This window comes from Nomascus leucogenys, chromosome 16 (assembly GCF_006542625.1).
Source record: "Nomascus leucogenys isolate Asia chromosome 16, Asia_NLE_v1, whole genome shotgun sequence".
In the NCBI taxonomy this organism is placed as follows: Eukaryota; Metazoa; Chordata; class Mammalia; order Primates; family Hylobatidae; genus Nomascus; species Nomascus leucogenys.
The window spans coordinates 21,690,669-21,716,538 of NC_044396.1; positions in this window are offsets into that span (position 1 = coordinate 21,690,669).

Below are 25,870 nucleotides of genomic sequence, written 5' to 3' on the forward strand. Positions count from 1 at the left end.
TGGCTGCTAGGATTGTCTGAGACTCAACTCTTGTTACAGAAGCATATTCCTAAATTAGGATTTTCAATGTGCTCCCCTACTAGGTTAGGTTATGGTTTGTCCATAAGGGCTCAAGTATTTGACCTACAGAGGCTTTCTCAGGCCAGATTTCAGTTTGATTTAACATGAGGAACTGGAACCTATGGTCAATAACCAGTGAGGACTGAAGCCTCCCACCAACAGCCACGTGAATGAGTTTAGATGTGGATTGGCCAGCCCCAGGCAAAGTTTCAGGTCACTGTGTATGGCAGATGCACCTGACAGCAATAACTTAACTTAGGCAGACCTTGAGAATGACCCTATGGTTTAAGAACAATGTGCGTTTAGAATTCCAAGCCAAGGAATCCGGGGGTGGCCAACCTAGAGATCCATTACTTATCTATGAGAAACATCTGAACCCCTGTTCATTCCATAGAATGCAAGCTGTACAGGGGAGTGAGGCCCTTTGTTTGGGTTAAATGAAGATTGCCTGGTGGAGGTTGATGGGGAAGGGTGCTAAGTGAAAATGTTATATAAATTATATGGTTTTTACAAGTGGTTTCAATTCCGTGCAGCCCACTGCCCTTGGACTTCCCTGTATATAAGTCCCCTCAACAAACCCCATGTCTCACTTGCTGGCTCCGCATGTCTTCTTCATCCTTTTCAACATAGTGCTGTCCCTCCTGAAGTTAATAGGGATCCAGCACGACAAACTGTAGCACTAACTGATACCGTGATTGCAGCCTCATAAAAGACCTGAGCCAGAACCACCCAGCTAAGTCGCTCCTTAATTCTCGATCAACGGAAGCACATGTTTGTTGTTTTAAGCCACTAAATGTTGGGGTGATAGGCAGCATAGCAACACATAATCTAGCACAAACAAAAGACAGCCTCAAAAGAAATGGTGGTGTGGCATGTTTGAACAAAGAAAGCCTGAGCTAGACCACCTTCCCCTTAAAGTCTTTTCGGCTAAGAACTAAGGTCTACCAGGCAAGTCCAGGGATAGGGTTATAGAACCCTGTAGCGGGGTCTGCAAGGTGGACCATCCATGCCAAGGCAACAGACTCAGTGTTACACCAGCTGAGGACATATATGGGAGGCAGTGGAGACAGAGGGCGATGCTCAAGTCCTCTGTCTCTTCCTGTCTCGCCGGCATAATGCAAGTCACCCAGGAACTCATACAATCCTAGGAACCTTACTCAGGAAAAAAGAGGCAAAGGAGAAGGGAGAGGTGGGATAGTCATAAGAGACTGAGTTTTAAACTGAAAGTAACTAAGCTACCTTGAATTGGTGAGAATGAATTTTCTTCCTCAGATGAAAATTGGGTTTCAGAGTAAAATTAATTTCAGGTACAGAGAAAATAAGTTATTTATGGCCTTTTGTTCACTCAATGTTTGTAGTTAAAAACCTTCACACCCACTATTTCATGATTGATAGTGACCTCTTTATTCCAGAGCAAGATAAAAGAAATAGATCAATGATGTATAAAAAATCAGTGTTGTCTTTATTTAGAAGGAATATGTGACTTTGAATTATTTTTGGTATTGGGAAATACATTTTTATGGAGTACAGTATCTCTGGAATTGCACTATTGATGGCTAATACTCCTGATGCACTCATGATGTTCCACAAAATAATTCTCACTATTTTACAAATATTAAAGTCATTCCATTCTCACAACAAATTTATGGTATACTATTACCATTAGCCCTCACTTTAACATGGTGAAACTGAGATAAAGAAAGGTTAAGCAAAGTGCGAAAGGTCATAGCTAGTCAGGCTCTGAGATCTATGAACTTAACCACTACCTTTTCATACTCCTCAAGTTGTATCTGATAGTTCTTCAATTTTTTTTTTCCAGTATGTCAAGTTTGTCCTGGGAGCTGTGACAAGTTGGAAGAGTATAAGATACGGAAGCAGATTTAATGTGTATTCTTATGATGATACTAGACAAGGAGCTTATTGGCTTGTCTTAAATGGAGTTTATTATATTCACCTACATGCATAGGTATTTGTGGATATAATCCTGTTATATCTGGACTTCACTTTAAAGGTGAATAGCATTGGGTGTCCTGGCTTTGGTGTGGAGGGCTGCACAGATCTTCAAGGGTTGGCTTGTAAACATGTAATCAGAAGAGCTGGTGCTGCCTGAGAATCCAGAGCAAGTTTTAAATAGCTCACCGAGAGCTAAGCTGGTCTTTCCATGTCCAAGTTATCAAAAATAGTTTCCTAATTTGTATGTGTGACCTTTTCTGGCTACAGATGCTAAGCCATGAAGGCCATTCTGCCTTTGCTTGTCTCTTGTCTGGAGGCAAGAGCAAACTCAAGGCATTCTCAAATATAACTATAATTTAAAAACCCAAATAATCTCAAACATGGTGCCTGCATAGAGTCCTGTGAGGTCCATGAATTTCTCTGAGTTTGATGGAATCACTCTCTCTATCAAATACCTTTAAGACAGGGGATGGGAAATGGAGCCTTGGTAGCTGTGTTCTACTTTCTTCAGAATGTTCAGCCAGAAATCAAAACAGCCATAAACAAAGAGAAGCCTGGAGATTCTTCTATAGATAACTTGAGACTCTTTAACATTGTTGATCAACTTGTTTTACCTGACTCACCTAATAATTTATAGAAAGAAGCATTACTATGATCTAATGGCTCTGTTCACTACTTTTTGTTGGCCTAGAAGGTAGGTTCAAACATTTCTAAATCTTTTCCATGAACTTTTTCCTTGAGAAGAGTTCTGATAAACACTCATTATGTGAAGTTAGTGGGGAAGAAGAAAAATTATGTCCATGTGGAGAGATTGTCTAGAATGCTGATCATGTGGAAATATTATGAAACATGAAAAATAAACTAAGCAAAACTAGAGAATAAACATCCAAAGTACTTAGGGAGCCAAATTTTGGCACTATTTTCCACTTAAAAAAATCTGCTACTATAGTCCAGAAAAAAATATGTTTCAGTGTTCTTCTCTATAAAGTGACTTCTAAGTTCCTAGCTAGAAGAACTTATTATATTTATATGAAATACAAAGTTATGAACTTCTATTACCATTGCTAATTGGCAAAGAATTTGTTTTAATTTTCTAGGTGAGTTAGTTGCAATTTAACACTGTTTATTTTGCTGCTCCAAGATGGTCAGTTAACATTTATTCAAAGAATGGAATAAATAGCATTTTATTTTCCTTAGTTACAAAATAAATAGCTATTTCTGAAAATTTTGTATTACTCTTTTCCTACTACTTCAATTTAGGCTCACTAGGCCTTTTGTTTAATTTGAGCTTACTGGTTCTTGAACCCACCCAGAAAGAAATTTTTAAATGATGCATTCTAGGCATGCATAATGTATGCTATAAACTTCTGCTTCATCATAACTTTTCTTGCACATTAATATTATTTACCATGGGTCTGTTTCAACTGTGTGGAGCTCTTTTACATTCATGTTTGTGAACATTTCTGTCTCTTTTTAAAAAAATTTAATTTTGCTACAGAAATCTACTAGCCCAGCTAATCTTTTTGATTAGGTCACAGAAGGCATCTGTAAGTCACTGATCTATGTATGCCTTTGGGCTGAGTGCCTACTCCTGATAGACACACAGGTCGAAGGTAAGCAAGTTTTCAAGGAAAAAGATGTGCAATGCTGGGCACTACTGGCATATTACTATTGCGTATAATACAAAGTAATAACCTAAAGGTTATCCCAGTTCCTTGAATATTGAATATCCTAGTACCTTGAATATTCTTTTGAGATAAATTCCTTACTGTTTATTATGGAGCTCTTGAACTTGATTTATTTCATAATAAGGATCTTAGGACAAATAATTAAAAACAGCTTTTGAAAACATGCTGACATGGTTAGTTAGCTGACCCAAAAGTTCTTCTTACTTCTCAAGCTAAAGAAATTTTGTGAATTTTCTTGATATTCTGGTAAAATAAATATGTGGGGCAGCATGACGGCTCTTCCGTTCCTCTTACTTTGGCTTAGATTCTGTGTCTGAAGCTCTAGCAGCCATCTATGGCTGTCAGGGAGTCCCTTTGACAAAAGGGAGCCATTGAACTGATGTCAGCCCTAGGCTTCCTCTCACGCAAGAAAAGAAAAATGACTCTATTTTTAAAAATTCACTCAGATTTCCGATATCTTGATTTGCACATAGTCCTAACTAATACAATGAAATATGGTTATATCAAATATGGTTATACCAAAGTATGATTATTCCAAATACTTAGAGAACTGATGATAACGAAGCCAAAATGTACATTGCCCCATTTTTTAATGCAATGAAGAATTTCAAGATTAATTTCAACATTGAAAAGTGCACTTAATAGTTTGCTTTCTCCCCCTTTCCATTTACTAGTTTTCTCTATTTATAAGCCTTTAAGTGTCACCTCATATGCTGGGAAAACTGTATTGCTTTACAAGCAGAAGCTTTCATAAATTGGTCATTTCCCTCAAAACATTATATGCCAATATAAAAATTTCCGCTTTGGAAGAACTAAGGATTTGAAGCAAATAATTATATTAATAGCAAAAGGATAAATTAGATCTCTTTGCTTCCTTTCTTCATCTCTCTTTCTCCAGCTCTTTCTTCTTTCAACCACTCTCTTTAGTCTTCCCATTCTCCTTTTTTTTCTTTCCCATAGCTGGTTCTTTATCGCATTGCACAGTGCAATGAGATATATTTTTCATGAAGGATCTAGAGATATTTTCTTAGTATTTATAACTAAGTATTAAGTTATAAGTAAAAGCATGACAGACACGTTTTTCTTATAATTTTGTAAGGTTTTTTTTTTCTTTGCCAGCATGTTATATAACATGTTACACAATAGAACTAGTAATGAAAAAGTTATCCAAATTTTCAGTTTCAAGTAATTTCCCCACATTTTTTTCTGTGGAAATATCATCTTCTGAGGTACATGGATTATGTCACAATTGTGAATTTTTGATCCAAGTTAAAATATGAGGTCACAAGTGATAGTTAACATTTGATTATTTACCAATGTTTTTCTATTTACATGTAGAGAAATACAGCATATTTTAATGGTACACCTATCAGCTAAGTGCATCAGTGTAAGACAAAAAAGGCAAGGCTAAAGTTGATATGTTATAAATGTTTTAAACAGAACAGGATCAAAACCAAAATGCTTAATGCTGAGTAAAACATATTTAAAGCAAACCTATATCATTTCCTTTTACAAAAAGCCACTTAAAAGATATCTAAGTGAGAGGAACAAAACAGAACATGCTTTCCAGTTTTTACTAGATTCAAGGAAATTTAAAAGAATCTATTGGAACAATGTATTTATGCCTGTATTAGTCTGAGAATCTAAATAGACATTATTTAACCAGATTCCAAAGTTTAAGGATAACATAGTTGAAAGATCTCTGATTTTAAAATCAATGTTTGTATAAGTAAACCTTTGTGCCCAATCTGTAAATTATTAAAATAAGTAAACAATGAGTTCCCAGGTTTCCTCGTTAGGTCTTCCACATGCAATGTTTTGTTTAGACGCCTCACTTACTCTTTGGTAGTTCATTACTAGTGACAGTCCTGGCATTTTTAGATTTGCCAATGATACATGGGGACTAAGTGCCCACCAGCATGTCCTCATGCAAATTTCAGTTTAGCTATTCCTGCCACATTCTGGAGTTAAAGTTTGAGAACCTCAGTGAAGGGTAGAGTTCTTCATCTAGAAATTTCTCAAGTGTCCATTCCTTTATTTTCTGTATAGTTCACTTTGATTTTTGTCTCTAGGTCCTTCTTTCTTATGCAGCAGAAAACTTAGCTCAGTCATTTTCAAGTAAATGTCAATTGAGTTATTTTTCAGTCATTTAATTTTGAAATTTAATCATATTCAGGATGTTCCTCCTTTCAGTCTTTTGTTGCTCTCTTTTTTCCTGGGTTGGAGTTTTAAATTTTAAGGTCATATGTAACTGCCACTGTGGTAATGTTATACCAGAGTCAGGTTGGAGGTGGGTATCTCATTGTTACAAAGAGTCTGTTTTGTCAGTCCATAATCTCTATTTTAATAACACTAAATGGCTTGGACTTCCTAGCCATTCCTAAACTCCAAAAAGAGAAGGGTATAATGAGGCACGTCTGACCCTGCCTTACCACTGCACCCTTTCTATCATGTCCTAAATTAGTTTTTCAGGTTTCTTTGGGATACCTTTGCCCAAAGCAAGGTCCTTGTCCCTTAAGTCAGCTGGGGAGACTTAGAATTTTATGTTTGGTTTACAATGTCAAGGATAAAAGAGCTTATGGCTGTGTGTTCAATCACTTTCTTTCTCCCTCTCTCTTTCTCTCCTTCTCTCACATGTGCTCTCTCTCCATATAATGATTTCTTCCGTGTTATGACATAGCAGGAAGACTCTCACTAGCTGCAGACCCTCAATCTTGGACTTCCTAGCCATTAGAAATGTAAGAAATAAATCCCTGTTTTTAAAATATTACCCAGTCTTAGGTACTCTGTTATAGCAGCAGAAAATGAACCAAGACAGAACATTGGTCTGAGAAGTGTGACTGTTGCTGTAACAAATACCTTAAAATGTGGAAGTAGTTTTGGAACTGGGTAATGGGTAAAGGCTGGAAGAATTTGGATGAGCAGGCTAATGTCAAAAGACAAAATAACAAGTTTAGCTTGAAGATCTTAATTGGCTTCTACTGCAATTCCAGAGTTAGACAACACTTCATTTTATAAAATAGAATAAGTATTCCAATGAATTGAGCCGAAGGGATTGGTTTTCTAGATGGAAAAGGGCTGAAGAAAGTAGAAACAAAGAATAAAAACAGATGGTCATTTCAAAAATACTTTCCTTATAAGAACAGGACAGCGAGACTGAACAATAGAAAAATAACTGATTGGTTAACATCAGGTTACTTTTTGTTGTAAAGATTAAAACAGAGCGAACTTCATTATCATGCTGATTGAAGATTGAAACTGGCCTGTTTGGGAAATTGGCTATCTCTTTCCTGATTTCTTGGAAGGTCAGATAAAAACTTAATTTTGTTTTGCTGATCTAAAACTTTAGCATGGGTTTAGTCTGGTCTGTTGAGGCCTAGTTCAGGACCTTAATCTAAAACAATGGCCTCCTGTGATTTTTATTTAACACTAGAAGAAGCCTAGATTGCTATAAGTGAAGCACTAAGGATAATTCTGACAAGGGCTCAGAAGACAAGAGCTGTAGGGAAAGCCAAAATCTTAGGGATTGCGTTAGTGGTTGTGATCGGAATGTTGGTAAAAATATAAATGGCAAAGACCTTTCTGATGAGAGCTCAGACAGATAGGAAGGAAAAAAGCACTGGAATCTGGAATAAAGGCCCATCTTGTTATACAGTTACAAAGAACTTGGCAGAATTATGTCCATATCCGAAACTTTGTTGAAGACAAACTTAAGCATGATGTACTGGGATACCTGGAAGAAGAAGTATATAAGCAACAAAGTATTCAAGGTGCTACATGGTTTCTTTTGGCTGCTTACAGTAAAATTAGAGAGGAGAGAAATGATTTAAATCAAAATTCATAATTAAATGTGAAGCAGAATGGAAAGATTTAGAAAACTCTGAGCCTGGCCATGCAAAAAGTCAAAAAGCATGTTTGGAAGAGAATATTAAGGGTGTGGTCAAGTGAGCAGTTGCTAAAAAGATTAATAAAGATAAAAGGAAGGGAGTTTCTATTCATCAAGACAATGGAAGAAGGACCCCAAGGGCATTTTAGAGATCTTTGAGTCAAGCTAGAACTTTGAAGGCAAGATATCCAAAGAGGTACCTATGGGACCTCAGTGTTCACTGCCCTACACCACCTTGGGACTCTGCTCCCTGATTTCTGGTGCAGTGCCCCTCAGTTGCCTCAGCTGTGGCTCAGGTGGGCCCAAGTATGGCCCAACCCACTGCTCCAGAAGGTAAAACCATAAACCTTGGCAGTGTCCACGTGAGTATGTGTTTGAAAATACTTGCTTTCTGTTTATTGGTTATCTTTTCATTTTTTTTAATGGTGCCTATAGAAGTGTAAAAGCTTTAAACATTGCTGAGGTCCAATCTATTAATACTATTCTTTTACAAACCATGCTTTTTGGTCTTTGCCTAACCCAATATCTCAAAGATTTTCTTCTACTAGTGAAGAAAATGAACTCGAAATAAATCATAAACTTAAATGTAGGAGCCAAAGCAATGAAACTTTTAAAGGAAGTTTTATTATTTTGGCTCCTACATTTAAGTTTATGATTTATTTTTAGTTAATTTTTGATATGGTCTGAGGCAAAAGTCTAAGTTCATCTTTTTGCATGTGGACATCTAATGGTCCTAGTACCATTTGTTAAACAGACTATACTTTCCTCAGTGAATTGCCTTGGTAACTTTGTAAAAAGTCAGTTTAATAAAATATAGGCTTTATTTTGGAGCTCTCAATTATGTTCCATTAATCTATATGCCTAAGTACTCCTATGGTCAGGGGTGGTGGCTACAGGGTGAAGCTCCTCTGCCTTTGGAAAGGGGAGAGCAGAGTAGGAAGGACTACATCTTTTGGTTTGAATGCCAGCTGAGCTGCACTACAGTAGAATACCAGGTAGACTTCTAAGGTTTTTGACTCTAGTCTCTGACTCCTGGATGGCCCTTTTGGATCCACCTGGGGCCTGGGGGACCTCACCAGCATGCAAAAAAAGACACAGGCCTGGATGGCTTTGCCACTTGCTGATTGTAGAGCCCTGGGGCCTTGAGTGAACATAGGCAGTAGCCAGGGCATGGTTACAGCAGGCCTTGGGCGAAACTCAGTGGTGGGCTGGTTTCAGGTCTGACCCAGCACAGTCATAGGGGTGGTGGCTAAAGGGGTGCGAGAGGGTCTGTATGTTTGGGAGAAAGCAAAGGAAGAGAAAGAGTCTCTGCCTAGTAATCCAGCAATTTCTCCAAGATTTTGTCCAAGACCATCAAGGCAGTACCTCTACAAATCTGCAAGAATCACAGCATCACTGGGTTTGGCATGCCCTTTAAAGAAGATAAAGCTTAGATCACAATACCCAAGTACTTTCAAATATTTGGAAAGCCTTCCCAAGAAGAATGGCTACAAATAAGGCCAGACAGTAAAGACTAAAATAAATACCTAAGTCTTCAATGCCCAGATACAGAAGAATATCTACTAGCATCAACACCATTCAGGAAAATGTGACCTCACCAAATGAACTAAATAAGACACCAGGGACCAACTCTGGAACAACAATGATGTGTGATCTTTCAGATAGAAAATTCAAATTAGCTGTGCAGAGGAAACTCAAAGAAATTCAAGACAACACAGAGAAGGAATTCAGAATTCTCTCAGATAAATCTAACAAAGAGATTGAAATAATTAATAAGAATGAAGCAGAAATTCTGGAGCTGAAAAGTGCAACTGGCATACTGAAGAATGCGTCAGAGTCCTTTAATAGCAGAATGGATCAAGCAGAAGAAAAAACCAGTGAGCTTAAAGATGGTCTATATTTGAAAATACACAGTTTCAAATATAGGTCAGGTGTGGTGGCTCACACTTGTAATCCCAGCACTTTGGGAAGCTGAGGCAGGTGTATCACTTAAGGCTAGGAGTTTGAGACCAGCCTGGCCAATATGGCAAAACTTCATCTCTACTAAAAATACAAAAATTAGCTGGGCATGATGGCGCCTGCCTGTAATCCCAGCTACTCAGGAGGCCAAGGCATGAGAATCACTTGAATCTGGGAGGCAGAGGTTGCAGTGAGCCAAGATCATGCCACTGCACTCCAGTCTGGGTGGCAGAGTGAGACTCTTGTCTTAAAAAATAAAATAAAAATAAAATAGTGCTTATTTTTAAAAATAAGATAAAAAAGATTTAAAAATAAAAAAAATCAGAAGAGACAAAAGAAAAAAGAATAAAAAAGAATGAAGCAAGCCTATAGGATTTAGGCATGCTAAATAGTCTCAAAAGAGCAAATCTAAGAGTTAAATAGGAGGTAGAAAAAAAGATAGGGATAGAAAGCTTATTCAAAGGGATAATAACAGAGAACTTCCCAAACCTAGAGAAAGATATCATTATCTAAGCACAAGAAGTTTATAGAACACCAGATTTAACCTAAAGAAGACTACCTCAAGGCATTTAATAATCAAACTCCCAAATATCAAGGATAAAGAAAGAATCCTAAAATCAGCAAGAGAAAAGAAACAATGTACAATGAGACTCCAATAGGTCTGGCAGCAGGCTTTTCAGTGGAAACTTTATAGGACAGGAAAGAGTGCCTGATATGTTTAAAGTGCTGAAGGAAAAAACTTTTGCCCTACAATAGTCTATCTGGTGAAAATATCCTTCAAACATCAAGAAGAAATAGACTTCCCCAGACAAACAAAAGCTGAGGGATATCATCAATACGAGACCCATCTTACATGAAATGCTAAAGGGAGAACTTCAGTCAGAAAGAAAAAGACATTAATGAGCAATAAATAATCACCTGAAGGTACAAAACTTACTGGTAATACTAAGCACACAGAAAACCACAGAATATTATAACATTTGTAACTATGGTGTGCAAACTACTCTTATCCTAAGGAATAAATGGCAGACTAATAAAAAATAATAAGTACAATAACTTTTCAAGACATAGTCAGTACAATAAGATACAAATAGAAACAACAAAAGGTTAAGTGGGGGGGATGCAGTTAAGGCAAGTTTTTGTTAGTTTTCTTTTTTGCTTATTTGATTGTGTATGCAAATAGTGTTACATTGTTATCAGGTTAAAATAATGGGTTATAAGACAGTATTTGCAAACCTCATGATAACCTCAAACCAAAAAAATACAAATGTATACACAAAAAATAAAAAAGCAAAAAACTAAATCATGTCACAAGAGAAAATCATCTTCACAAGAGGAAGACAGGAATGAAAGGAAGAAGGAAGGAAGAGAAAAGCACAAAACAACCAGAAAACAAATAACAAAAGGGCAGGAGTAAATGCTTACTTATCAATAATAACAGTGAATGTAAATGGACTAAACTTTCCAATAAAAAGACATTGTCTGACTGAATGGATGAAAAAGCAAGGCTCACTGATATGTTGTCTACAGGAAACACAGTTAACCTATAAAGACACACAAAAACTCAAAATAAAGGGATGGAAAAAAAGCAAGACCCACAGATCTGTTGCCTACAAGAACCACACTTCACCTATAAAGACACACACAAACTGAAAAATAAATGGATGGTTTCTATTGGTTTTCACGCTAATGGAAACAAAAACAAACAAGAACAGATGTCACTAGACTGATATCAGATAAAATAGATTTCAAGACAAAAACTGTAATAAGTTCTGATGCTTACTTGAGTCATATAAAGTAACTGTAAGAAGAGACAAAGAAGGTCACTATACAATGATAAAGAGGTCAATTCAGCAAGAGGATATAACAATTATAAATATATAAGCACTCAACACTGGAGCATTAAGATATATAAAGAAAATACTATTAGACCTAAAGAGAGAGACATCCCCCAGTACAATAATAGCTGGAGACTTCAACATCCCACTTTCACCATTGCACAGATGTTTCAGGCAGAAAAATCAGACTTAATCTGCACTATAGACCAAATTGATCTAATAGATATTTACAGAACATTTTATCCAGGAGCTGCAGAATATACTCTTTTCCAGAGCACATGGATCATTCTCAAGGATAGACCATATGTTAGGTCACAAAACAAGTCTTACAATATTCAAAAAAATTTGAAATAACATCAAGCATCTCCTCTGGCCACAATGGAATAAAACTACAAATTAATAACAAAAGGAATTTTGGAAACTACACAAATACATGCAAATTAAACATCATGCTCCTGAATGACCAGTGGGTCAATGAAGAAATTAAGAAGGAAATTGAAAAATTTCTTGACACAAATGATAATGGAAACACAACATATCAAAACCTATGGGATAGAGCAAAAATAATACTAAAAGAAAAAGTTATGGTTGTAAGTACCTACATCAACAAGGAGGAAACACTTCAAATAAACAACCTAATGATGCACCTTGAAGAACTAGAAAAGCAAGAGCAAACCAAAACCAAAATTAGCAGAAGAAAATAAATAATAAAGATCAGAGCAGAAATAAATGAAACTGGAATGAGGCCGGGAGCAGTGGCCCACATTTGTAATCCCAGGACTTTGGGAGGCTGAAGTGGGTGGATCACTCGAGGTGAGGAGTTAGAGACCAGCCTGACCAACATGGTGAAACCTCATCTCTACTAAAAATACCAAAAATTAGCCAGGTGTGGTGGTGGGGGCCTGTAGTCCCAGCTACTTGGGAGGCCAAGGCATGAGAATCATTTGAGCCTGGGAGGTGGAGGTTGCAGTGTGTCGTGATTGTGCCACTACACTCCAGCCTGGGCAACAGAGCGAGACTCCATTAAAAAAAAAAAAAAACTGAAGTGAAAAAAAAAACCCAAAATTGATGACATCAAAAGTTGTTTTTTTGAAAAGTTAAACAGAACTGAAAAACTTTTAGCCAGGTTAATTAAGAAAAAAGATAAAAGATCCAAGTAAATAAAACCAGAAATAAAAAAGGAGCCATTATAACTGATACCAAGGAAATTCAAATGATTATTAGTGGCTACTATGAGCAACTAGATGCCAATAAATCAGATCTAGATGAATTGGAAAAATTCCTACATACAGCCTACCAAGATTGAGTCAGGAAGAAATCCAAAACTTGAACAGACCAATAACAAGTAATGAGATCAAAGCGGTTATAAAAAGTCTCCCAGTAAAGAAAATTCCAGGACCTGATGGAGTCAATGTTGAATTCTGCCAAACATTTAATGAAGAATTAATACCAATCATACTCAAATTATTCCCATAAATAGAGGAGGAGGAGGTACTTCTAAACTCATTCTATGAGGCCAGTATTACCCTGGTACTGAAACCAGACAAAGACATATCCAAAAAAAGAAAACTACAGGCCAACATCTCTGATGAATATTGATGCAAAAATACTCAGTAAAATACTAGCAAACTGAATTCAATGATACATGAGAGAGATCACTCATCTTGACCAAGTGGGATTTATCCCTGGGATGCAAAGTTGGATGCAATATATGCAAATCAATCAATGTGATACACCATATTAACAGAATGAAAGATAAAAACCATGTGATCATTTCAATTGATGCTAAAAAGGCATTTGATATAATTCAGCATCTCTTCATGATAAAAAACCTAAAAAATCTGGAAATAGGAGGGACATTCTTCAACATAATAAAAGCCATATACCACAGAACCACAACTATTATGATACCAAATGGGAAAAAAACTGAAAGCCTTTCCCCTAAAATCTGAAACACAACAAGTATGTCACCACTGTTGTTCAACACAGTATAGGAAGTCCCACCTAGATAGAGAAATCAGACCAAAGATATAAAGGACATGAATTGGAAAGGAAGAAGTCAAATTATCCTCATTTGCAGATGATAGAATCTTATATTTTGAAAAACCTAAAGATGCCATCAAAAGACTATTAGAACTGATACACAAATTCAGAAAAGTGGAAACACAACAGTGCCAACAGTGGACAATGTGAAAAAGAAATAAAAAAGTAATCCTATTTACAATAGCCAAACATAAAATTAAATACCTAGGAATTAACCAAATAAGTGAAAGACCTCTATAATGAAAACTATAAAATGCTGATTTAAAAAATTGAAGAGGACACCAGAAATGGAAAAAATGCTCCATGTTCATGAATTGGAAGAATCAACAATGTTAAAATGTCCATATTACTGCCCAAAGAAATCTACGGATTTAATGCAATTCCTATCAAAATACCAATGACATTCTTCACAGAAATGGAAAAAAAAATTCCAAAATTTATATGGAACCACAAAGGCCCAGAATAACTAATGCTATCCTAAGCAAAAAGAACTAAACTGGAGAAATCACATTACCAGACTTCAAATTCTACTACAGAGCATAGTAACCAAAACAGCATGGTACTGGCATAAAAGCAGACACATAGACCAATAGAATAGAATAGAGAATGCAGAAACAAATCCACACACCTACAATGAATTCATTTTTGACAAAGGTGCCAAGAACACACTGGGGAAAGAGAATCTCTTTAATAAATGGTGCTGGGAAAACTATATGCATATGCAGAAGAGTGAAACTAGACCCCCATCTCTTGCCATATACAAAAATCAAATCAAAATGGATTAACGACTTAAATCTAAGACCTCAAACTATGAAACTCCTAGAAGAAAACATTGGGGGAAATCTCCAGGACATTGGTCTGGGCAACAATTTATTGAGCACTACCCCACAAGCACAGGCAACCAAAGCAAACATGGACAAATAGGGTCACATCAAGTTAAAAAGCTTCTGCACAGCAAAGGATACAATCAACGAAGTGAAGAGACAACCCACAGAATGGGATAAAATATTTGCAAACTACCCACTTGACAAATGATTAATAGAATATATAAGGAGCTCAAACAACTCTATAGGAAAAAATATAATTCAGTCAAAAATGGGCAAAAAATTTAAGTTGACATTTCTAAAAAGAAGACACAAATGGCAAACAGACATATGAAAAGGTGCTTGACATCACTGATCATCAGAGAACTGCAAATCAAAACTACAACGAGATATCTTTCACCCGATCAAAATGGCTTATAGCCAAAAGACAAATAGCTTTTATCCAAATAACAAATGCTGGTAAGGATGTGCAAAAAAAGGGAATTCTTGTACACCGTTAGTGGGAATGTCAATTAGTACAACCACTAAGGAGAACAGTTTTGAGTTTACTTAAAAAACTAAAAAATTGTGCTACCATATTATCCAGCAATCCCACTTCTGGGTATAAACCCAAAGGAAAATAAATCCATAAATTGAAGAGATATCTGCATTCCTATGTTTGTTGCAGCACTGTTTACAGTAGCTAAGATTTGGAAGCAACATAAGTGTTCATCAACAGATGAATAAAGAAAGAGAATGTACATATACACAATGGAGCACTATTCAGCCATGATAAAGAATGAGATCCAGTCATTTGCATCAACATGGATGGAACTGGAGATCATTATGTTTACTGAAATAAGCCAGGCACAGAGAGACAAACAATACATGTTCTCCGTTATTTGTGAGATCTAAAAATGAAAACAATTGAACTCATGGACATAGAGAGTAGAAGGATGATTATCAGAGGCTGGGAAGGGTGGTGGGGGATTGGTGCAGAGGTGAGGATGGTTAAAGGGTACAAAACAAAATAGTTAAAAATAATGGATAAGGCTTCCTATTTGATAGCACAACAGGGTGACTATAGTCAATAGTCAATAATAAAAACTGAACATTTAAAAATAACTTAAAGAACGTAATTTGATTGTTTGCAACTCAATGGATAAATGTTCGAGGGAGTGGATACCCCATTCTTCATAATGTGCTTGTTTCACATTGCATGTCTGTACCAAAACATCTCATATACCCATATAAACACCTACTATGTACTCACAAAAATTAAAAATGAAAAAGAAAACAAATAAGTAAAAAAATCCATATGCCTATATGTCTGTGTACCAGTACCAAATTATAGCTTTTATAATACGTTTTGAAATTGAGAAGTGAATGTCCTCCAAGTTTGTTCTTATTTTTCTAAATTATTTTAACTACTTTGAGTGTTTTTCATTTTCTCATAATTTTCAGGATTTATCAATCTCCACACACACAAAAGTCTACTGGAATTTTTGATAGGGATTGTGTTGAATCTATAAATGAATTTGGGAGATAATTGCTATCTTCACAGTATTGATTCTTCTAATGAACAAACATGAAATGTGTTTTTATTTATTTAGATCTTATTTAACTGACTTCAGCAAAGTTTTGTTATTTTCAGTGTATGTTTTATGTTTTTTCTGCTAAATTTATTCCTATTATATTCTTTTTGTTGCTATTATGAATGGCATTTTTTTCTCAATTTCACTCTTATTTAGAAATACAATTGATTTTTATATACTTATCTTGTATCTTGCAATAAAGCAATAGATTTTATCTTAAAAGCAGTTTCAGGTTTACAGAAAAATTGAGCAGAAACTACTGAGAATGTCCACGTTTTCCCTCCACCCACTACCACTCCCCTTTCATGCTCCCTACCCAGTTTTCTCTATTATTAACATTTTGCATTAGCATGGTACATTTGTTACCCTTGATGAGCCAAAACTGATACATTATCATTAACTAAAATTCATAATTTACATTAGAGTTTCTCCATAGTGTATATTCTGTGGGTTGTTACAAATGTGTAATGATGTGTGTACACCATTATAGTATCATGTATGAACACTTTCACTACCCTAAAAATCCCCGGCCGGGCGTGGTGGCTCACACCCGTAATCCCAGCACTTTGGGAGACAGAGGTGGGCAGATCACGAGGTCAGGAGATAGAGACCATCCTGACTAACATGGTGAAACCCCATCTCTACTAACAATACAAAAAATTAGCCAGGCATGGTGGTGGGTGCCTGTAGTCCCAGTTACTCGGGAGGCTGAAGCAGGAGAATGGCATGAACCTGGGAGGCAGAGCTTGCAGTGAGCTGAGATTGTGCCACTGCACTCCAGCCTGGGCGATAGAGTGAGACTCCGTCTCAAAAAAAAAAAAAAAATCCCCTGCACTTCATTTGTTTCCTCCTTCCCTCAAGTCTCCAGAAAACACATCTTTTTTCTCCTTCCAGAGTTGTGCCTTTTGCAGAATATCATATGATTGAAATCATGCAATATGTAGTCTTTTTAGTTTAACTTTTTTCACTTAACAATATGCATTTAAGGTTTTTTTCATGCTTTATTGTAGCTTGATAGCTCATTTAATTGCTGAATAATATTCCATTGTATATTGGAATATACCACAGCTAGGATGTACCGTTTGTTTATCCATTTACTTACTGAAGGATATTTTGATTGCTTCCAAGTTTTAGCAAATTGTGAATAAAGCTGCCATAATTCTTCATGTGCAGGTTTTTGTGTATATATTTCAGCTCATTTGAGTAAATAACAAGGAACACAATTGCTGGATCATATGGTAAGCGTATGTTTATTTTTGTTGGAAACTTCCAAACTGTCTCTTTCAATTTTACTGTACCAGTTTTACATTCCCAGCAGTAATGAATGAGAAACTCCATTGCTCCACATCCTTGTCAGCCTTTGGTGCTGTAAATGTTCTGGATTTTTTTTTTTTTTTTTTTTTGAGACGGAGTCTCGCTCTGTCACCCAGGCTCTGGAGTGCAGTGGCGCAATCTCTGCTCACTTCAAGCTCCGCCTCCTGGGTTCACGTCATTCTCCTGCCTCAGCCTCCCGAGTAGCTTGGACTACAGGCACCTGCCACCATGCCCGGCTAATTTTTTGTATTGTTAGTAGAGACGGGGTTTCACTGTGTTAGCCAGGATGGTCTCGATCTCCTGAACTCGTGATCTGCCCACCTCGGCCTCCCAAAGTGCTGGGATTACAGGTGTGAGCCACCGTGCCTGGCCAATGTTCTGGATTTTAGCCATTTTAATAGGTATGTCATGGGATCTCACTGTTGTTTTAGTTGGCAATTCCCTGACGACATATGATGCAGGACAGCTTTTCATATGCTTGTTTGCTATCTATATGTTTTCTTTGGTGAACTGTCTGTTCGGTTTTTTTTGCTCACTTATTAATTAATTGGGTTGTTTACTCTCCTATTGCTGAGTTTTGTTTTAATAGTTATATCTATATTTTAGGTATAATGATTCATCAGATTTGTGTTTTGCAAATATTTACTTCCAGTCTGTGGCTTATATTTTTATTCTCATAAGAGTGATTTTTTGCAAGCAGAAATTTTTAATTGTAATGAAGTATGACATCAATTTTTGCTGTCATATGTTGTGCTTTTGGTGTTGTATCTAAGAAGTCACCACCAAACCAAAGGTCACCTAGCTTTTATCTTAGGTTACATTCTAGAGTTTTGTGGTTTCTTGTTCTAAATTTAGGTCTCTAATCCATTTGGGGTTAATTTTTGTGAAAAGTGTGTGGTCTGTGACTGGATTCATTTTTTTTTTTGCATATGAATTTCCAGTTGTTCTAGCACCATTTATTGAAAAGACTCTCTTTTCTCCATTGAATTGCCTTCGCTCTTTTGTCAAAGTTTAATTGATTATATCTGTGTTGACCTATTTCTGGGCTGTCTATTCTGTTCCTTTGATTTATTTTTTTAACCTTTTGCCAATACCGTACTTTCTCAGTTATTGTAGTTTCCTTCTTTTTTAAAAAATTTCTAATTTAACTTTATTTGTGTAATTTTCCTCCTCCTAAATTTATTAATACTTATTTCATGACTTAACATATGATTTATCCTGGAGAATATCCCATATGTGCTTGAAAAGAATGTATATTCTTGGTGTTGATGGGCTTTTGGTCAAGTTGGTTGATAATGTTTTTAAAGTTCTATGTATTCTTGCTGAAATTTTTTTCTAGTTGTTCTATCAAGTTTTTTCTTTGTTGCTTAGGCTTGAGACTTATCTATCAGTTTTTGAGAGTGGAATATTAAAGTCTATAACTACTATTGTTGAATTTTCTATTTCTACCTTGAATTCTTCCAGTTTTAGTTTTGTATATTTAGGGATCAGTTATTAGGTATTAGGTGTTTATAATTTTTATGTAGTCCTGCTGAGTTGATGCTTTTATCATTATAAAATGTCTCCCATCTAGTAGCAGTTTTTTAAAGTTTATTTTGTCTTTTATTAGTATAACCTCTCCAACTCCATTTTGGTTACTGTTTGCATTATGTATCTTTTATTCATCTTTTTACTTCTAGCTGATTTGTATCTTTGAATCTAAGTTCTCTCTTGTAGACAGCATATAATTGGATCATATAGTTTTATCCATTCAACGTGCCTCTGCCTTTTGGATTGGAGCATTTAATTATTTACATTTAATTTAATTACTGATAAGGTAGGATATATGTCTGCCATTTTGCTATTTGTTTCCTGTGTGTCTTTTGTCTTTTTTGTTCATCTCTTTCCTCATTACTCACTTTTCTTGTGTTAAATAGATATTTTCAATTTTATCATTTAAATTCCCATGTTGTTTCTTCTACTCTTTTTAAAAATGTTATTTCTTAGTGGTTATCCTCAGGATTACAACTGCCATCTTAAAGCAATCGAGTTTGGATAAATACTAACTTAATTTCAATAGTACACAGAAATACAGAAATTTTGCTCCAGTATCACTCCATTCCCTCCCTCCTCTTATGTAATATTATTAAACAAATTACATCTTTATACATTAGACCATCAACACAGATTTATGTTTATTCCTTTGTGCACTTGTCTTCTAATTCAGAGAAGAAAAGCAGTACAAAAATTATAATTTTATTTGTCTTTCATTTTAGGCTGAAGGAAGCCCTTTAGGGCAAATTTGCTGGTTGTAAATTCTGTAAGCTTTTGTTTATCTTGGAATATATTTCTTCCACAGTTTTGAAAATTGTTGTGTTAGATATAGAACTTTTGGTCAGTGGTTGCTCCTTCCCCTAACACTTCGATTATGTCATCCTGATACTTTCTGATCTCCGTAGTTTCTGATGAAATGTCAGCATTAATTTTATTGAGACTTTCTTGTACATAATGTGTTAATTTTCTCTTATTGCTTTCCAGATTCCCTCTTTGTGTCTTTCTACAGTTTGACTATGATGTATTTATATGTGGCTTTCTTTGAGATTTTCTACGTGGGGTTCATTTGTTTTTTGTATCAATGTTGGGAAGATTTCAGCTGTTATCTCCTCAAATATTCTTTCTATCCCTTCCTCTCCATTTCTTCTGGTACTCTTACTATGTATATATCTTTTGTCTTTTATTAGTATAACTTCTCCAGCTCTATTTTGGGTACTGTTTGCATTATATATCTCTTATTCATCTTTTTACTTCTAGCTGATTTGTATCCTTGCATACAAATATGGATAAGGCTTACTTAAGATGGATACAAAGAATGGATAAGGCTTACTATTTGATAGCAAAACAGGGTGACTATAGTCAATAATAAAAACTGTACATTTAAAAATAATTTACAGAATGTAATCGGATTGTTTGCAAATCAGTGGATAAATGCTTGAGGGATGAATACTCCATTCTTCATAATGCACTTGTTTCACATTGCATGTCTGTACCAAGACATCTCATGTACCCATATATACACCTACTATGTACCCACAAAAATTAAAAATTAAAAAAAAATCCATATGCCTATACGGCTATGTACCAGTATCAGATTATAGCTTTTATAATAAGTTTTGAAATTGAGAAGTGAATGTCCTCCAAATTTGTTCTTATTTTTCTAAATTATTTTGACTACTTTGGATGTTTTTCATTTTCACATAATTTTCAGGATTTATCAGTTTACACACACAAAAAATGCCTACTGAAATTTTTGATAGGGATTGTGTTGAATCTGTAAATGCATTTGGGAGATAATTGCTGTCTTCACGATATTGATTATTCTAATGAGCAAACATGAAATGTCTTTTTATTTATTTAGATCTGCTTGATGGTATCACACTGGTCTCTGTGGGTCTTTTCATTTTTCTTCATTCTTTTTTCTTTCTGTTTCTCAGAGTGGATAATCTTATTTGATCTATTTTCAAGTTCACTGATTCTTTTATTCCTGCCAGCTCTAATCTGTTATTGAGCTCCTCTAGTGAGTTTTTCATTTTAGTTGTTGTACTTTTCAACTCCACAAATTATATTTGGCTCTTTTTTTTATAATGATTTATCTTTAATATTCTCTATTTGGTGAGATGTCACTGTCATACTTTAATTTTTTACACTCTGTTTCCTTTAATTCTTTGAACTGATTTAAAATGTTTGTCTGCTATGTTGAACATCTTGGCTTCCCTAGGGAGAGTTTCTATTGAGTACCTTTTTCCTGTGTATGGGCCATATTTTTTTTTAAATGAGCCACATATATTTTTATTTAAAACTGGACATTTTGGGTAATACAATATGGTGACTCTCAAAATCAGGTTCCTTCTCCCCAGAGTTTGTTGTTGTTACTGTTTTATTGCTGCTGCTGGGGTGTGTGTGTGTGTGTGTGTTTGTGTGTCTGTGTTCGTTCAATCACTTTCTTGGACTAATTTGTAAAGTCTATATTATGGGTTGAATTCTGTCCCTTCAAAAAGATATGTTTAGTTCTAATCCTCACTGCCTCAGAATGTGTCCTGATTTGGAAATAGGATCTTCACAGAGGTTATTGGGTTAAAACGTGGTCATTAGGGTCGACCCTAGTTCAATATGAGTGTTGTTCTTATAAAAAGAAAATTTGGACACAGAGACATATAGGCACAGTGGGAAGAAAATATGAAGACCCACAGAGAAAAAACAGAATGTGACCATAGTAGTATATTTATAAATCAAAGAAGCCCAAGGATTGCTGGAAATCACTAGAAGCTAGAAGAGGACAGAAAAGTTCTCACCTAGAGTTGCCAGTGAGAGCATGGCCCTGACAACATCTCGATTTTGAACTTCTAGACTCCAGAACTGTGAGACAATAAATTTCTTTTGTTTAAAGCCACCTAGTTTTTGGCACTTTGAACCACTACAATCTATATTTTCTGTAGTGTGCAGCCTCTGAATTCTCCACTAAGAAGGGCTAGTATTCAGCTATTGACTGATTAGAGATTTCCACAAATACCTTGAATCAATAAATCTTCCATTGTTTGCCAAAGAGCTCTCTGTGTTTGTGTTGAGGCACTCTGATGCTCGGGCAATTTTCCAGTTAGCCTTAAGCTTCACTTCCTGTTTCCACAGGGTCTCAAGTAAGCCAGAGGTGAGATACTGGGGCCCTTTCAGTTCTTTCCTGAGCATTTGCACAGCCCTGAATATGCACATGGCCTTCTAGGTTTTCAGGGATATGCCAGTGCCTTTAAAAGGCCCTATAAAGATCCTTTCCTTCAGATATTCCAGGCTGGGATTTTATTTTCCTATACTAGTATTGTTGCCTTAGGCAACTGCTGTGTTAGATAATCACAACTGACTGTTTTAGACAAATGCTCTGCATATAGGATTTTTTCCCACAGAGCAATATCTGAGTCATGTCAAATGAAAACAGTGCCCTGCAAATGGGACTTCTTCAAATAGCTAAGAGATACGTTAAATAAAAACAATGCTATTGGCTATGCGCAGTGGCTCACACCTGTAATCCTGGCACTTTGGGAGGCTGAGGTGCGAAGATCACTTGAGCCCAAGAGTCCAAGACCAGCCTGGGCAACATGGCAAAGCCCTGTCTCTACAAAAAACTAGCCAGATGTGGTAGTGTATGCCTGTAGTCCCAGCTACTTAGGAAGATGAGGTGAGAGGATAAGCTGAGCCCTGGAGGTCTAGGCTGCAGTGAGCCAAGATTGCACCACTATACTTCAGCTTGGGTGACAGAGTGAGATCTGCCTTAAAAAAAAAAATGCTCTGGAAATGGGAACTTTTGAGAAGTTCCTGGTTTGCCACTTTCTAGTGGCTGAGAGGCTGCTGGTTTTCTAACAGCCCAATTAGTTCGTCTTGTCTGCTGCCTGGATAGAACCAATTTATCAAGACAGGGGATTTGTGATGGAGAATTTAGTAAATGTAGAGCCAACTAAACAGAAGACCGAAGTTTTATTACTACTCAAATCAGCCTCCCTGAAAATTTGGAGGCTAGGGTTTCAAAAAGATGGTTTGGCAGGCAAAGGGTTAGGGAATAAGTGCTGTTGATTGGTTGGGAATGTAATCATAGGGGTGTGGTGTAGGGGATCGGTTGGCATGGTGGGAAAAACTATAGGGAAAGGACGCAAACCTTCTGAAAGGTTGGAAGATTTTGCATAGCCCTGGGGGAGAATAGCTGAAGGCAGCTGTTCTATAACCCTGAGGCAGAGGGCAAGGAGTAGGTACAAGGGAGTATAGGGGAATTTATCTTAAACAGGCTTGTTTATTTATATTGATCAGGAACTGACCTTTGATCATCTGTGTGTGTGACATTCCCTGAAAGGGGAACAATAAATGTTAATTACCTGCAGGTTGTGTTTGCTCCAGGTTTTTGGCATTGTGCCTGCACTGAACAAAAGCAAGCAGCTCCAGGTTCTCGGGGCTGCTCTCTGGCCACTAGAGCCAGGCAGTCACCTAGATGCTCTTATATTGCATACCTACCTGTGTCTGAGTACTCATTTCACCCGTTGGCCAGGGTCTATGGGACAGACCTCAGAGTGTGGAAAATGGTCCTAATGTGCCAAATCCACTTCTGGATCAGGGCCACAGGACCAGTTGAATCATGAATCCCAGCTCCAGGTAGAGTCATTCAGTCATCAGAAATGCAAAAGTCTGAAAAGACAACTCAAAAGGCCAATCTTAGGTTCTAGTAGTGATGTTATTTACAGGAGTAATTGGAGAAGTTACAAATCTTGTGACCTTCAGAACAATGGCTGGTTATAGTTTAACTACACTTACATTTTACACCATGATCTGCACCCATATAAGACAGTGAATTTAATTGATAAATGTGTGTGATCCAATTGCTCTACCAACTGGCTATTTCCCTGTCTCTTTCCTTTTCCTCAGGTCTCCCTGTTCCCTGAGACACAATGATATTAAAATTAGGCCAATTAATAACCCTACAATGGCTCTAAGTGTTCAAGTGAATGGCACAGTCGCATGTCTTTCACTTTAAATCAAAAGCTAGATGTGATGAAGCTTAGTGACAAAAGCATGTTGAAAGCTGAGATAGGTTGAAAGCTGAGATAGGTTGAAAGCTAGGCCTCTTGAGCCAAATGATTAGCTGTGTTATGCATGCAAAAATAAAGTTCTTGAAGGAAATTAAAAGTGCTATTCCAGTGAACACATGAATGAAAAGAAAGCAAAACTGTCTTATTACTGATATAGAAAAAGTTTAAGTGGTCTGGATAGAAAATCAAGCCAGTTACAACATGCCCTTAAGCCAAAGCCTAATCCAGAGAAAGGACCTAAATCTCTTCAATTCCGTGAAGGGTGAGAGATGTGAAGAAACTTCAGAAGAAAAATTTGAAACTAGCAAAAGTTGGTTCATGAGGTTTAAGGAAAGAAGCCATCTCCATAACATAAAAATGCAAGCAAATTCTGATATAGAACCTGCAGTAAGTTTTCTGGAAGATCTAGCTGAGATCATTGATGAAAGCAGTTACACTAAGTAGCATATTTTCAGTGGAGATGAAACAGCCTTCTATTGGAAGATGTCATATAGGACTTTCATAACTAGAGAAGAGAAGTCAAGGCCTGCCTTCAAAGTTTCAAAGAACAGTTGACTCTTGTTAGGGGCTAGTTTAGCTGGTGACTTTAAATTGAAGCCAATGTTCATGTACCATTCCAAAATCTAGGACACTCAAGAATTATGCTAACTCTACTCTACCTGTGCTTTTCAAATGAAACAACACACCTTGGATTACAGCACATCTGTTTACAGCATGGTTTTACTCAATATTTTAAACTCACTCTTGAGACCTACTGCTCAGAAAAAAAAGATTCCTTTCAAAAGATTACTGATCATTGATCATACACCTGGTCACACAATAACTTTGATGGAGATGTACAAGGAGATTAATGTTGTTTTCATACCTGCTAACACAATATTCATTCTGCAGCCTATGGATCAAAGAGAATTTTGACTTTTCAAGTCTTCTTATTTAAGAAATACATTTCATAAGGCTATAGTTGCCATAGATAGCGATTCCTCTAATGGATCTGGGCAAAGTAAATTGAAAGCCTTCTGGAAAGAATTCATCACTCTAGATGGCATTAAGAACATTGTGATTCATGGTAGAAGATCAAAATATCAGCATTAACAGGAATTTGGAAGAAGATGATTTTAACCCTCATGGATGACTTTGATGGGTTCAAGACTTCAGTGGAGAAAGAAATTGAAGACGTGGTGGAAATAGCAGGAGAACTAGAAGTGGAGCTACAAGCTCATGATAAAATTTGTACAGATGAGGAGTTGCTGCTTGTGAATGAGCAAAGAAAATGGTTTCTTGAGATCTATAACTGGTGAAGATACTGTGAACATTGTTGAAATGATGAAAAAGGACTTAGAATATTACCTAAACTTAGCTGATAAAACAGCAGCAATGTTTGAAAGGATCACCTCCAATTTTGAAAGAAGTTTTACTGTGGGTAAAATGGTATCAAGCAGCATAGCATGCTACAGAGAAATCTTTCATGAAGGAAAGAATCAATTAATGAGGCAAACTTGATAGTTGTCTTATTTTAAGAAATTGCCATAACTGGCCAGGTGCAGTGGCACACTCCTGTAATCCCAGCACTTTGGGAGGCTGAGGTGGGCGGGTGACCTCAGGTTATATGCTTGAGAGCAGCCTGGCCGACATGACGAAACCCCGTCTCTACTAAAAATGCATCAATTAGCTGGGCATGGTGGAGTGTGGCTGTAATCCCAGCTACTTGGGAGGCTGAGGCAGGAGAATTGCTTGAACTCAGGAGGCAAGTTGCAGTGAGCCGAGATTGTGCCGCTGCACTCCAGCTTGGCTGACAGAGCAAGACTCTGTCTAAAAAAAAATAAATAAATAAAAATAAAAACTAAAAAACGCAAAACACATAAAACAAACAAACAAACAAAGAAAAACCACACAAAAAGCCAAAAAAGAAATAGCCACAGCCACCTCTGCCTCGGCAACCACCACCCTGATCAGTCAGCAGCCATCAGCATTGAGGTAAGACCATTCACCAGCGAAACATTACAACTTCTTGAAGCCTCAGATAATTATTAGCATTTTTTTTAGCAATAAAGCATTTTAAAAATAACGAATGTACATTTTAAGGACATAATTCTATTACACACTTAAAGGACTACAATATCGAATAAACGTAA